We start from the raw sequence: 16,534 nt of genomic DNA, 5'->3' as shown, positions 1-16,534 counted from the left end.
TATAAGGGCAGACTAGATGGACCATGAGGTCTTTTTCTGCCGTCAGTCTTCTATGTTTCTATGTTTCTAATATCACCAGAAAATTGTTTGGGTAAAAATCGTTTTGAAAACTATGCTGTCAGATGACAGCACAGAGTGCTCATTGGTCACCAGATGTTAAAAGGTGCATGCATGGAGAAATAAAAGGCTTTTTTTAAAAAAAGAAAAGAAAATTGGGGGGAGATGGAGGGAAGAGAAAGGAACAGAGAACCAGCAATCTGGAGCAGACAGAGTTCCACACTGCAACATTTTGTTGCTGATCTTGTTTGTGGGCTTCTGTGAGCCAGTATTAGCCCTGGTGGCAGTTGCATTGCACTGCATTACAACAACAAGCTTAAGGTGACTAGTAGAAGGGCCACAATAAGCTGGATTTGCAAAACATACCATGACCCAATGGCTACTGTCAATCTGGTTTGGCAGGCCTGTCAGAGATGATGGTGATGATGATGATGATGATGATGATGATGACGATGATGATGATTTATTAGATTTATATGCCGCCCCTCTCTGAGGACTCGGGGTGGCTAACAACATATAAAAAGATAGTATACATCGAGATACAAATTAATTTAAATTAAAAGTTACATTTAAAAACTATAGAACCTATTAAAATACACACATATCCATTCAAACAAACCCCTATACATTCATTGGCCAGGGAGCAGATGTTGCCTGGGTGTGGCTGCTGCACATGCTACAGGTACTAGGAGCCACAGGTGAGACCTGAGTGACAAAGGCCCACAGAAGTTAAGGAGATTATGAGAAGCATAGACATCACCTACAAAAAGATATTGACAAAATTGAACGGGTCCAAAGACGGGCTACAAAAATGGTGGAAGGTCTTAAGCATAAAACGTATCAGGAAAGACTTCATGAACTCAATCTGTAGAGTCTGGAGGACAGAAGGGAAAGGGGGGACATGATCGAAACATTTAAATATGTTAAAGGGTTAAATAGGGTTCATGAGGGAAGTGTTTTTAATAGGAAAGTGAACACAAGAACAAGAGGACACAATCTGAAGTTAGTTGGGGGAAAGATCAAAGGCAACATGAGAAAATATTATTTTATTGAAAGAGTAGTAGATGCTTGGAACAAACTTCCAGCAGACGTGGTTGGTAAATCCACAGTAACTTAATTTAAACATGCCTGGGATAAACATAGATCCATCCTAAGATAAAATACAGAAAATAGTATAAGGGCAGACTAGATGGACCATGAGGTCTTTTTCTGCCATCAGTCTTCTATGTTTCTATGTTTCTATCTATGTCCTTTTTTTTTTTTTTGCTAAATTGGCAGCCTCTGTCTTTTTCAGGCAGGAAAAGTCATTTCCAGCAGACAGTTCCCCTATCTCAGCACACTTGTGCGTATACTGTACACACACCCTGCACAAGTCTGGCGGCTGTACACAGCAAGCTTGCCTCTCTCTCTCTCTCTCTCTCCAGCACACCACGTGGTTGTCCTGAAATGAACTGGTGAGAAGCAGCTGTTGGTCTAGACTCTAAACCGAGGGGCCTCCAGGCTGGAATCGCCCGCACTCTGCCAGCCGGAACAGGGCAAGTTAAATTCTCAAGGATTTTCTGCTGTGATGAAAAAAAAAAATAACCGAGGAGCGTGGAAAAGCGATCGAGGCTGCAAAACCAGACGGGATTCAAGGGCCTGTGTTGCTGTCACATCTCAGCGCTGTTGCATGTGATGTGACAAAGCTGCAGTATCAGCGGTGGGATTCAAAAAAATGTTGTTTTTATTTTACTGGTTCTGGGCGTGGCAGGGGAAGGATACTGCAAAATCCCCATTTCTTCCTGATCAGATGGGACTCAGGAGGAAGAGAATAGATGGGGACGGGGCCATTCAAAGGTGGTATTTACCGGCTCTCCAAACTACTCAAAATTTCCACTGCCAGCTCTCCAAACTACTCAAAATTCTCACTACAGGTTCCCCGAACTACTCAAAATTTCCACTACCAGTTCTCCAAACTCAAAATTTTTGCTACAGGTTCTCCAAACTACTCAAAATTCTCACTACAGGTTCTACGAACTACTCAAAATTTCCACTACCAGTTCTCTAAACTATTCAAAATTCTCACTACAGGTTGTCCAAACTACTCAAAATTTCCACGACCAGTTCTCCAAACTACTCAAAATTCTCACTACAGGTTGTCCAAACTACTCAAAATTTCCACGACCAGTTCTCCAAACTACTCAAAATTCTCACTACAGTTTCTCCGAACTACTCAAAATTTCTACTACCAGTTCTCCAAACTACTCAAAATTCCTACTACAGTTTCTCCGAACTACTCAAAATTTCTACTACCAGTTCTCCAAACTACTCAAAATTCTCACTACAGGTTGTCCAAACTACTCAAAATTTCTACTACCAGTTCTCCAAACTACTCAAAATTCTCACTACAGGTTCTACGAACTACTCAAAATTCCCACTACCAGTTCTCCAAACTACTCAAAATGTTTGTTACAGGTTCTCCAAACTACTCAAAATTTCCACAACCAGTTCTCCAAAAGACTCAAAATGTTTGTTACAGGTTCTCCAAACTACTCAAAATTTCCACTACCAGTTCTCCAAACTACTCAAAATGTTTGTTACAGGTTCTCTAAACTACTCAAAATTTCCACAACCAGTTCTCCAAAAGACTCAAAATTTTCGCTACAGGTTCTTCAAACTACTCAAAATTTGCACAACCAGTTCTCCAAACTACTCAAAATTCTCACTACAGTTTCTCCAAACTATTCAAAATTTCTGCTACAGGTTCTCTGAATGACTCAAAATTTTCACTACCGGTTCTCTAGAACTGGTCAGAACCTGCTGACTCCCATCTCCATAAGAACTATGCCCTTGGCTCCACCTGGTTTTCTTAAAAAATTAGCCCAGAGTAACAGAATTGCAAGGGATCTTGGAGGTCTTCTAGTCCAACCCCCTGCTTTGGTAGGGAAAAAAGCAAGTCTTTTTCATCCACACACACATGCACATGTGCACCCACAAACACACACATACAACAGAGAGAGAGAGAATTATGTAATTCTTGTTTAGCAAGCTTAATTGGAACCAGCATCTCGGTGGTTAAGTGAAGCAGTCCTTAAGTGTTCCAAAGGTGCTTTTCAAAAAGCCAACTGGACTCGTTTTTCCCCCCTTGAAAATGTTTTCCTTCTCATCCCAGAAGCTTCTAGGAACTGAAGAACAATCATGACTTGGATGATTGTGAGAATCTCCATTCAGACACTAAGTGAAACTCCAACTCTGGTTATGATCTGACGTCAGTTTTTCCTTTGCTTTTCAGATCTGCTAAGGTTATAAGCATGAGGACTGGTTGTGAAGTTATGTTTTGAGTTGGCCTTCTCCGGGTCCCGTCGACTAAACAATGTCATTTGGCAGGACCCAGGAGAAGAGCCTTCTCTGTGGCGGCCCCGACCCTCTGGAACCAGCTCCCCCCAGATATCAGAGTTGCCCCCACCCTCCTTGCCTTTCGCAAGCTCCTTAAAACCTACCTCTGTCGTCAGGCATGGGGGAATTGAAATTTTTTCCCTTCCCCCTAGGCTTATAGAATTTATACATGGTGTGCTTGTTTGTATGATTGGTCTCTTAAATTGGGGTCTTTTAGATTATTTTTTAATATTAGATTTGTTACATTGTTTTCTTTATGTTGTTAGCCGCCCTGAGTCTTCGGAGAGGGGTGGCATACAAATCTAATAAATAAATAAAAATAAATAAATAAATTTTCATCGCTGCCATGATGCAAACAGCTGCTTTAAAACATGCAGTTTTTAAATACGGGTTTTTAAAATACAGGTACAGTTTTTAAATACAAATAAATAAAAAAGAAATACCCTATTTATTTTTTTTGCACATAGGACAGCTTTTTCTCTCTAGTGATGTTTCTGCTGTCACCTCTCAGGATATAAAATTGTTTTGCTGTGGTTCTGTTATTTGGCTTTCCACAACATTCACTGTCACTTTGAAGGGTTATCAGCGGCAAAGCGCTCTATGATGTTAAATACAATAAATAAAATATGTCCCTGCTTGGTCTGATGGAAACTTGGGTGAACAGTGCGGTAGGGAAAGCAACTAGAATGTTTGGCTGCATAGCTAGAGGTATAACAAGCAGGGAGAGGGAGATTGTACTGGTGAGACCACATTTGGAATAATACTGTGTTCAGTTCTGGAGACCTCACCTACAAAAAGAGATTGATAAAATTGAACGGGTCCAAAGACGGGCTACAAGAATGGTGGAAGGTCTTAAGCATAAAACGTATCAGGAAAGACTTAACGAACTCAACCTGTAAAGTCTGGAGGGCAGAAGAGAAAGGTGAGACATGATCAAAACATTTAAATATGTTAAAGGGTTAAATAAGGTTCAGGAGGGAAGTGTTTTTAATAGGAAAGTGAACTCAAGAACAAGGGGGCACAATCTGAGGTTAGTTGGGGGAAAGATCAGAAGCAACGTGAGAAAATATTATTTTACTGAAAGTAGTAGATGTTTGGAACAAACTTCCAGCAGACGTGGTTGGTAAATCCACAGTAACTGAATTTAAACATGCCTGGGATAAACATATATCCTTCCTAAAATAAAATACAGGAAATAGTATAAGGGCAGACTAGATGGAATGGGAGGTCTTTTTCTGCCGTCGATCTTCTATGTTTCTATGTTTCTAAACTTAAATTCAAACCATGATTGGGCATTTTGTACACAAATCCGATCTCTCCTAGATTGATTCCCTCCTGATTTAATGCCAATCCATCCAGAAGCACCCTTCATAGCTGGCCAATTAAAGCAGCATCCTTTCTTAGGGCAAATGTAATAATAATAATAATAATAATAATAATAATAATAATAATAATAATAATAATAATAATAATAATAATAATGTGGGCTTTGATCACATAGTTGTGGCTGCAATCTTGATTTTTCTATCCCGTCTCTTTGGTCCCTGCAAAACCCCTTTGATTTAACCTTCGACTGTAAAACACAGGGCACTCTGCATGCTTTCAGAATTCCTGTGCAAAATCAAAATCTCCCCCTTTCCCGCTTTCTAGGATATTCTAGATGGCAGCATCACTTAAACATACTTTATGTCCCTATTTACAGAACAACAGAGTTGGAAGGGACCTTTGAGGTCTCCAATCCAATCTCCTGTTCAGGCAGTAAACCCTATAGCACTTCACACAAATTGTTATCTGATTTCTTTTTTTAAACTTCCAAGTGTTGGAGCAATTCTGGAGGCAAGTCGTTCCACTGATTAATTGTTCTGTCAGGAAATTTCTCCTTAGTTCTAGGCTATTATTATTTTTATTATTGATTAAATTTGTATGCCGCCCCTCTCCATAGACTCGGGGCGGCTCACAACAATAGTGGCAAAACAATGTAATACAAATCTAATAATTTAAACTAAAAACCCATAATTTAAAAACATGCACACAACACACCATACATAAACAAGTTATTTCAGTTTCCCCATGCTTGACGGCAGAGGTGGGTTTTAAGGAGTTTACGAAAGGCAAGGAGACTAGGGGCAATTCTAATCTCAGGGGGGAGCTGGTTCCAGAGGGTCGGGGCCGCCACAGAGAAGGCTCTTCCCCTGGGACCCGCCAGACAACATTGTTTAGTTGACGGGACCCGGAGAAGGCCAACTCTGTGGGACCTAATCAGTCGCTGGGATTTGTGCGGCAGAAGGCGGTCCCGGAGATATTCTGGTCAGATGCCATGAAGGGCTTTATAGGTCAAAACCAACACTTTGAATTGTGACCGGAAACCAATCAGCAACCAGTGCAGACTGCGGAGTGTTGGTGTAACATGGGCATATTTGGGAAGCCCATGATTGCTCTCGCAGCTGCATTCTGCATGATCTGAAGTTTCCGAACACTTTTCAAAGTTAGCCCCATGTAGAGAGCGTTACAGTAGTCGAGCCTCGAGGTGATGAGGGCATGAGTGACTGGGAGTAGTGAGTCCCGATCCAGATAGGGCCGCAACTGGTGCACCAGGCGAACCTGGGCAAACACCCCCCTCACCACAGCTGAAATGTTGCTTCTCTCCTTGTTTAGTTTCCACCCATTGCTTCTTGTCCTACCCTCAGGTGCTTTGTAGAATAGCCTGACTCCCTCTTCTTTGTGGCAACCCCTGAGATATCGGAACACTGCTATCATGTCACTCCTAGACTGGAGCCACAATAGAGAAGGCTCTCCCCTTCTCTGTTGTGGCCCCTATGCGTATCTCTGGGGGGATCTGATTCCAGAGGGCCAGGGCTTCCAATCGACCAACTGCTTCCCAGATAGAGCTGGACTCTCCCTAGAGAGATACGTATTGGAGTTTCCCCATAAAAACACTAGGCCTGATGTTCAGAATCCATGCACATCAATGGGCAACTTTGCCTGGACGAGGAAAAGAGTCTTTTGCTTGCCAGAAAGGCATCAGATGGAGCTCGTTTTATCTTTATTTCAGAAAATGACTGCAAAAGGCGAAGGTCACTCAGCTGACAGAAGGTGCCATCTCTGCCAGCACCTGTCCTGGTTAGCAGGCCGCTTGCTTAACAAGTCCGTTCCCGGCAGCAGTCTCAATGCGGGCAATGCTGCTGGCTGACCAGAGCAAACGGTGACAGGCTGCTAATGAGGGTTGAGGTCAGAAACTGTCAGTGGCGCCCTGGATGGTGGGCTAATCATGGGCCTCCCTTCAAAGTTAATTGCCGTTTGTTTATTTTGCACACAGGCAGGCACAAGCACACACACACACACACTTCATGGAAAATGTTAGAAAGAAAGATGTGATCCCCTTATATGGAGTGCTGGTGAGACCACATTTGGAGTACTGTGTTCAGTTCTGGAGACCTCACCTACAAAAAGATATTGACAAAATTGAACGGGTCCAAAGACGGGCTACAAGAATGGTGGAAGGTCTTAAGCATAAAACGTATCAGGAAAGACTTCATGAATTCAATCTGTATAGTCTGGAGGACAGAAGGAAAAGGGGGGACATGATCGAAACATTTAAATATGTTAAAGGGTTAAATAAGGTCCAGGAGGGAAATGTTTTTAATAGGAAAGTGAACACAAGAACAGGGGGACACAATCTGAATTTAGTTGGGGGAAAGATCAAAAGCAACATGAGAAAATATTATTTCACTGAAAGAGTAGTAGATCCTTGGAACAAACTTCCAGCAGATGTGGTTGGTAAATCCACAGTAACTGAATTGAAACATGCCTGGGATAAACATATATCCATTGTAAGATAAAATACAGGAAATAGTATAAGGGCAGACTAGATGGACCATGAGGTCTTTTTCTGCCGTCAGTCTTCTATGTTTCTATGAAAAGCCAACACACAAATCCAGATCAGCTTGGATGGGCATGAAGGAGAAGGACATTAAATAAGGTCCACTTATCATTCACCTTAGCTCAATGGGCTTAAATCTGGAGATAGCAGAGTGGAGCTGCAACGTCCTTCCGGTCAATGACTACTTCAGCTTCAACAGCAACAACACAAGAGCACGCAACAGATTCAAACTTAACATCAACCGCTCCAAACTTGACTGTAAAAAATATGACTTTAACAATCGAGTTGTCGAAGCGTGGAACTCATTGCCAGACTCAGTGGTGCCAGCCCCAAGCCCCAAACATTTCTCCCTAAGACTCTACATGATTGACCTCTCCAAGTTCCTAAGAGGCCAGTAAGGGGCGTACATGTGCACTGATGTGCCTATCATCCCCTGTCCAATCTTCTTTCCTTATCTCATATATCTTCTGATATGTCCTGAAGGTGCTTTTTCAGGCAACTGGACTTTTCTTTTCTTTTCTTTTGAAGACGTTTCTCTTCTTTTCCAAGAACCTTCTTCAGCTCCGACAGGATAGTGGGGAATGGAAGGATTCCTTGCAGACAGTTGGTCCTTTGCATCCTTTTAGAGCAATGTTTCTCAAATAGTGGGGTGTCCCCCCCAAGGGGCCGGGAGTGATGCTGGGGGGGGCGCGTGACCCCAGAGAATGTGCTTTTTTTGCCGCAGGGAGTAGGGTTGTTTTTGCACCGAACAATAGCACCCAGCACAGAGCAGGAGATATGAAGTACAGACAACAAACCCTTAAGAGACACCATGGAAAAAATATTTAACAGGGATGCAAAGAAAGGAGGAGAGAGACGGAGATCATGAGACAAATGTAAGTCTCCCGAAAGCTAAGACAAGGAAATATGACGAATATGTGTAGTGCATGGCTTCACTGCGACTATGGTGGGAGACAAGGAAAAACCGGTATGTTTGCTGTGTCCAAAAATGTTGGCAGCGGACACCATGAACACATTACACCCCAATCACACTGATTAGTTGCTTGAGTTTCTTCAGCAAAAATTTGCTGAATATTGCAAATAATCATCCCAGCGGAGAGTTGGGGGAGGAGACAAAATGTTTACTTCTTCTTAGGGGGGTGTAACAACAAATAATTGAGAAACACTGTTTTTAGAGGGTCGTTGAAGCACTTAGAGAAAAAAAACCAAGAAAGTCATAGACATAGAAGATTGACGGCAGAAAAAGACCTCATGGTCCATGTAGTCTGCACTTATACTATCTATCTATCTACCTATCTATCCCTCTCTCTCTCTCTCTTTCTCTCTCTCTCTATCTATCTATCTATTGGAATTGTATGCCGCCCCTCTCCGTGGACTCAGGGGGGCTAACAACAGTGATAAAAAACAACATGTAACAACATGTACTAAAACAACTAAAATCGCTTATTATAAAACCAAACATACATACAAGCATACCATGCATAAATTGTAGAAGCCTAGGGGAAAAGAATATCTCAGTTCCCCCATGCCTGATGGCAGAGGTGGGTTTTAAAGAGCTTACGAAAGGCAAGAAGGGTGGGGGCTATTCTAATCTCTGGGGGGAGTTGGTTCCAGAGGGCCGGGGCCACCACAGAGAAGGCTCTTCCCCTGGGTCCCGCCAAACGACATTGTTTAGTTGATGGGACTCGGAGAAGGCCCACGCGTTGCTGGGATTCGTGCGGCAGAAGGCGGTCCCAGAGATAATCTGGTCCGGTGCCATGAAGGGCTTTATATTTATATTTCCTGTATTTTATCTTAGGATGGATATATGTTTATCCCAGGCATGTTTAAATTCAGTCACTGTGGATTTACCAACCACTTCTGTTGGAAGTTGGTTCCAAGCATCTACTACTCTTTCAGTAAAATAATATTTTCTCATGTTGCTTCTGATCTTTCCCCCAGCTGACCTCAGATTGTGCCCCCTTTTTCTTGTGTTCACTTTCCTATTAAAAACACTTCCCTCCTGAACCTTATTTAACTCTTTGACATATTTAAATGTTTCGATCATGTCCCCCCTTTTCCTTCTGTCCTCCAGACTATACAGATTGAGTTCATGAAGTCTTTCCTGATAAGTTAAGTTCATTAAGTCTTTCCACCATTTTTGTAGCCCGTCTTTTGGACCCGTTCAATTTTATCCATATCTTTTTGTAGGTGAGGCCTCCAGAACTGAACACAGCATTCCAAATGTGGTCTCACCAGCACTCTATACAGCGGGATCACAATCTCCCTCTTCCTGCTTGTCAGTTGCCTCCTGAAAAAGCACCTTTGGGACAACCATGACCTGGATGACTGAGAATCTGTACAAATCTTCCCACATGCACCAAGTAACACATACAACTAAACCAGCCTTTTCTAATTCAGCACAACATGATGTGCAGTTGTTTGACTAAGATTATAGGAACGGTCATCCACCCCAATCGAGGATCTTCGAGAGATGTCATACAATGGTGGAGTATAACTAGGTATGCCCATGTTTCATCATCACTCCGCAGTCTGCTTTGGCTGCCGATCAATTTCCGGTCACAATTCAAAGTGTTGGTTATGACCTTTAAACCCCTTCATGGCACTGGACCAGAATATCTTCGGGACCGCCTCCTGCCGCACGAATCCCAGTGACCGATTAGGTCCCACAGAGTGGGCCTTCTCGTGGTCCCGTCAACTAAACAATGTCGGTTGGCAGGCCCCAGGGGAAGAGCCTTCTCTGTGGCGGCCCCGGCCCTCTGGAACCAGCTCCCCCCAGAGATTAGAACTGCCCCTACTCTTCCTGCCTTCCGTAAACTCCTTAAAACCCACCTTTGCCGTCAGGCATGGGGGAATTGAACACCTCCCCCGGGCTTGTTCAATTTTATGCATGGTATGCTTGTGTGTGTGTCTGTTAGTATATGGGGTTCTTTTAAATCTTTAAATATTTTAAAGCTATCTGAATTATTTATGATTTGTCATATCTTGTTGTGAGCCGCCCCGAGTCTTCGGAGAGGGGCGGCATACAAATCTAATAAGTAAGTAAGTAAGTAAGTAAGTAAGTAAGTAAGTAAGTAAGTAAGTAAGTAAGTAAGTAAGTAAGTAAGTAAATAAATAAACAAACAAATAAACAAACAAACAAATAAATACTCCAAAAAGTTATTTTAAATCTGCTTTCCTCTCCCCACCACCCAGCAAGTCGATTTTCTCCCACTAAATTCTGCACTTAAATTTACTACCCAGCTTTTGGAAGTCTTTCAGGGCTTGTATATATAAGTGACTGTTTTTATTTGCAATTCATGACTCTGCAATTAGCACCTTCTGACTTGCCAATTTTGAAGTCAGGTGCAAATAGATTTTGAGCTCTGCCAGTCTTAAATGAAAGGGGCCAGGTATTGAGTGGAGCTGCAGCTAGCAAAAAATTAACATGATTTTTGCATCAGCTCTGAGCACCACTTAGAATCTTAGCCAAGAACTCGCACCAGTGAGAAATTAAATGTCACATCCACATCCTCTTGTTTGAACAATAGGCCAGCAACCTCTAAAGATTAGTAGGAAGATATGCCAAGATGTCAGTTCTGTGCCTACTGATATCCCTTCCATTGAACTAAAAAGTATGTAGCTATGCCTTATTAGGTATAGAATCCTAAACTAAATCAAGTGTATACAAACTGCAAGCATATATCAACAAGAATCACTGGACTGATTAAGAAATTAGTAAGAAGTGATGGACTAGCTTTCGACAATGTAACCAAACAAGGCTCAACAGAGCCAGATAGTTTTCTGATTCAACATACCGGTATCTCAGGAACTCAATCATTTGCTTGCTTGCTTGCTTGCTTGCTTGCTTGCTTGCTTGCTTGCTTGCTTGCTTGCTTGCTTGCTTGCTTGCTTGCTTGCTTGCTTGCTTGCTTGCTTGCTTGCTTGCTTGCTTGCTTGCTTGCTTGCTTGCTTGCTTGCTTGCTTGCTTATTAGATTTGTATGCCGCCCCTCTCCGTAGACTGGGGGCGGCTAACAACAATAATAAGACAATATAAACAAATCTAATGTTTAAGTTAATTTAAAAACCCTAATTTAGGAGACCAATCATACATACAGACATACCATGCATAAATTTTATAAGCCAAGGGGGAAGGGAATATCTCGGTTCCCCCATGCCTGACGACAGAGGTGGGTTTTGAGAAGTTTACGAAAGGCAAGGACGGTGGAGGCAACTCTGATATCTGGGGGGAGTTGGTTCCAGAGGGCTGGGGCCGCCACAGAGAAGGCTCTTCCCCTGGGTCCCGCCAAATGGCATAGTTTAGTCAACAGGACCCAGAGAAGGCCAACGCTGTGGGACCTAACTGGTCAGTGAGATTATTTGGCAGAAGGCGGTCCCGGAGATATTCTGGTCCGATGCCATGAAGGGCTTTATAGGTCATAACCAACACTTTGAATTGTGACCGGAAACCGATCGGCAACCAATGCAGACTGCGCAGTGTTGGTGTAACATGGGCATATTTAGGAAAGCCCATGATAGCCTTCGCAGCTGCATTCTGCACAATCTGAAGTTTTCGAACACTTTTCAAAAGTAGCCCCATGTAGAGAGCATTACAGTAGTCGAGCCTCGAGGTGATGAGGGCATGAGTGACTGTGAGCAGTCATAGCAGGTTATATGTAACAGTATATTATTTTCATCCATAAATTGGATCAATTGGTCACTACATGTTGTGTGAATGAGCCAGGGGTGGGTTCCACTTACCTTACTTACCGGTTCACAGTGTGACGGAAGTGAGTGTTTTCCTTCGCTCGTGCACGTGCCCCCATCATATTGCATAAAACACCCAGAAATAACCCTCTGCCCATGCACAGAAAACTTTGCGCATGAGTAGAAGACTTTGCGCATGCCCAGAAGGTTTTTCTGCAAGCCACGGCAATGGGGGGACCAGTTCAAGGCATGGACCACCAGTCATCACTGCCGGTATGGTGAGTGGCGGTAAATTTCCACTACTGGTTCTAAACAACCAGTCAGAACCAGCAACAACCTACCACTGGAATGATCATTATATTAGGTTCTAGGCCATGTCAAATTTTTCAACTTTCAAGTTAGATATAAAGCCGGGTTTGAGAAGACACCATCAGATCCCCAGTGCCACATCTCCAAAGAAGTTGAAGAAAGAGTGGATGCCCCAGTTAGCTGCTGCAAGAAGATCACACAGACTGACTACAAACAACAGCATGCCAATGTAGCAACAGCAGTGCATCGGAATATCTGCACATGAATAATATTTATCTGCAAGCAAGAACTGATGAGACCACAAATGGAAAACGAAGAAGCTAAAGTGTTTTGGGACCTCACAATTCAATTAGAAAAGTACCATAATTTAATCAAAATAGAGCTGGAAGGATCTCAGAGCTCCTACTCAAATAGCAGACCGCATACAATTTCAGAGAAGTGGCTGTCCAGTCTTTTCTTAGAAACCTCCATGATGAAGCACCTGCAATGTCTGAAGGAAAACTATTCCACTGGTTAATTGTCCTCTCTGCTAGGAAGTTTCTCCTTAATATCAAGTTGCTTCTCTCCCTCATTAGTGTCCATCTATGATTTCCTTTCTTCCTTCTGGTGCTTTGGATAATACGTTGGGTCCCTCTGCTCTGTGGCAGCCCTTCAAATACCAGACTGCTGCTATCATGTCACCCCTGGTCCTTGTTTTCTCTCTCTGACTATGTCCAATTCTCACAACCGTTCTTCATATGTTTTTGTCTCTGTCGTATAATACCCCCTTTCTTAACAACCATCTATTAGAAAAGCAAAAAACATCTGGACAGTGTGGATAGTGGGTGTGGAAGTGGCTGGAGATAACAGAATACGAGGGTTATCCATAAAGTAAGAATACAAGGCATGTAGCTCTCGCAGGAAATGTTTGCAGGGGAAGTTGGTATTACTGTCGTGTAGTGCAGTGTTTCCCAACCTTGGCAATTTGAAGATATCTGGACTTCAACTCCCAGAATTCCCCAGCCAGCAAATGCTTGCATTTGCTGGCTGGGGAATTCTTGGAGTTGAAGTCCAGATATCTTCAAATTGCCAAGGTTGGGAAACACTGGTGTAGTGGGAAGCCAGCGGAAGAGAACGAACAGTGCCAGTGGTCAGTAGATCATCGACTGGCATTATAGTGAAAGTTAGAGATGAGTGTCCTCATTCCATTTCCCTCCAGGTGCGAAGTGCATGTTGTAATACATGACCTGAATGCTAAGGTCATGAACGCTGCTGCGATGTTTATCCCAGGCATGTTTAAATTCAGTTACTGTGCATTTACCAATGACGTCTGCTGGAAGCTTGTTCCAAGCATCTACTACTCGTTCAGTAAAATAATATTTTCTCATGTTGCTTCTGATCTTTCCTCCAACTAACCTCAGATTGTGCCCCCTTGTTCTTGTGTTCACTTTCCTATTAAAACCTTTCCCTCCTGAACCTTATTTAACCCTTTAACATATTTAAATGTTTCGATCATGTCCCCCCTTTCCCTTCTGTCCTCCAGACTCTACAGATTGAGTTCATGAAGTCTTTCCTGATACGTTTTATGCTTAAGACCTTCCACCATTTTTGTAGCCCATCTTTGGACCCGTTCAATCTTTTTGTAGGTGAGGTCTCCAGAACTGGACACAGTATTCCAAATGTGACACAGTATTCCAAATGAATGGGAGCTGAGGTCCAGTTTGGCAAAGGCTGCATTAGGTCAGGACCCGCTTCCTTGTGCTGTCCCCCAGTCATCCCTGTCTGGGGCAGAGACAGCGTGGAAAAAAAGAACCAGAGTAAAGTGGCAGCATTTAAGCTATTCAATCCTGAGCTGATAAATCTGTCTTTTCATCCTTAATTAATTCTCTAACTCTCCAGAAATGCTGCTCTTGCTGTGATAATCTTTACTCACAGCAGCACAGCCTGGGCCCAAAGTGTCTACGTAATCCGTTATGGGAAAAAGCTTCGCAGAGGAAGAAAGATCCCGGCACAGGTGCCTCCCTGCTCCATAGCCCTGGCATCCTCCTCCTCTTCCCACTGGTGCTCCAGGGCCACCTCCTTGGTGTCACCTGCTCAGGAAGACAGCAAGCTGGGCGAAGCCTTTTTTTTTTTGCAGATGAACATTTATTCTGAAGTTGATTTCAGGGAACGTCAATGATTCCGGAAGGTTTGCCTCCTACCTCCCAACTAACATATCACAAACACGTAAGCAAAGGGAACAGTTTGCATTACAACAGATCAGTGTTTCCCAACCTTGGCAACTTGAAGATGTTTGGACTTCAACTCCCAGAATTCCCCAGCCAGCGAATGCTGGCTGGGGAATTCTGGGAGTTGAAGTCCAAATACCTTCAAGTTGCCAAGGTTGGGAAACACTGCAACAGATGATCCCCTGGAACTTTGTGCCAGAACTACCATCTACCAGTGGCAAAGAACTGGTGGTATCATAAGCCCGAAAAAGTGGTTGAAAACAAGCCAGCAAAACTCCTGTGGGACTTCCGACTTCAGACTGACCGAATTTTGGAACATAATACGCCAGACCTCATGATTGTGGAGAAAAAGAAAGTATGGATCATCGACATTGCAATCACAGGAGAGAGAACTGAGGAGGAGTAGCTAGAGAAATTTGCGAAATATGAAGATCTGAAAATCGAGCTGCAACGACTCTGGCATAAGCCAGTGAAAGTGGTCCCAGTGGTCCTTGGCACGCTGGGCCCAGTGCCAAAGGATAGCCAGTGGTTGAAGTGATTAAAGCCAACAGGAGTGCTGACTAGCCACTAGCCTATCAAGTACTATCAAGTACTTAGAAGGCGAGACTGGGCAGCACAAGCCAACGACAGCCAACAACTTAAAAGCCAGTCATCAACACAATATCTAAAAAGCCGCATACAACAGGCGCTATAAATACCGCATAGAGAACAGCATACAATCTGCTAGAGATGTTCTTTCAATATGGACTCCAACGTGTGTCCGAAAGCTCAGAAGACAAAAACCTCTGGTTCCAGTAACTGATCCAGATTAGATCCTGTGACATTATTCCTAAAGGGATCTTTAAGCTTACGTCCGCCCAAAGTATCCCGAGACCCCTGAAAGCCTTTTCTCCTGTAGTTGGACAGGGGGACAAAGGGAAATATTTTATTTATTTGTTTGTTTGTTTGTTTGTTTGTTTTGTCAAGTACGTATTGGTGGTATACAGAGATATAATAATATTCATATACATGATACTAGTAAAAGAGAAACATTAGGACAGGGGATGGAAGGCACTCTGGTGCACTTATGCACACCCCTTACTGACCTCTTAGGAATTGGGTGAGGTCAACAGTGGGCAGTCTAAGGGAAAAGTTTTGGGGGTTTGGTGATGATACTACAGAGTCAGGTAGTGAGTTCCATGCATCAAATACTCGGTTACTAAAGTCATATTTCCTGCAGTCAAGTTTGGAGTGGTTTACTTTAAGTGGTGTGTTTGTGTGTGGTTGTGATTGAAGCTGAAGTAATTGTTGACAGGAAGGACATTGTAGCAGATGCTTTTATGGGATTGATTGATTTATTGATTGATTTAATTTGATTTGATTAGTATGCCGCCCCTCACCGAAGACTCAGAGCGGCACACAACAGGAACAGAAAATACAAATCCAATGATTAAAAAAGCAGAACAGTTAAAAAACCCTTGATTAAAAACCTTAATGCAACCCAAATAAACCATACATAAAACGGAGCGGCCAAGGAGAATCCATTTCCCCATACTTGGCGCCAAAGGTGGGTTTGGGGCAAGGAGGCAAGGAGGGTGGGGGCAGTCCTAATCTCTGGGGGGGGAGTTGATTCCAGAAGATTGGGGCCGCCACAGAGAAGGCTCTTCCCTTGGGGCCCGCCAGACGGCATTGTTTTATCGACGGGACCCGGAGAAGGCCAACTCTGTGGGATTTGTGCAGCAGAAGGCGGTCCCGAAGGTTTATAGGTTTTTTATGGGTTTTATGGGTTTTCATTCTGCCTGATCCTTGAAGCAGCCTGACAAGCATGATCATCGTCAACCACACCTCCAAGGGCACCAGAGGGTGCTCATTCCCTGCATTCTCCTTGGCCCACAGCATGGCCTCCCCTTGCGAGAAAAAATCGGTGTGGATTAGTAGGCGCTTTCCCCCTGCTTGTCACGGACACTGGCCCGCTGTTCCCCCCCCTCTTCCTCTCTCCACAGCCCTGTCATTTGGAACGAGGCTCATATCTCATTAGTG

General features: G+C 43.3%; 1 protein-coding gene across 1 annotated transcript in view; it reads right to left on the bottom strand.

Annotated features, from left to right (window-relative positions):
- Nucleotides 1–16,534, bottom strand: part of FOXO6 (forkhead box O6) — a 222,885-nt gene that overhangs the window by 39,779 nt on the left and 166,572 nt on the right. The window lies entirely within an intron of this gene.

Source organism: Erythrolamprus reginae, chromosome 11, assembly GCF_031021105.1.
Source record: "Erythrolamprus reginae isolate rEryReg1 chromosome 11, rEryReg1.hap1, whole genome shotgun sequence".
Taxonomy (NCBI): Eukaryota; Metazoa; Chordata; class Lepidosauria; order Squamata; family Dipsadidae; genus Erythrolamprus; species Erythrolamprus reginae.
This window is presented reverse-complemented; position numbering and strand designations above follow the sequence as displayed.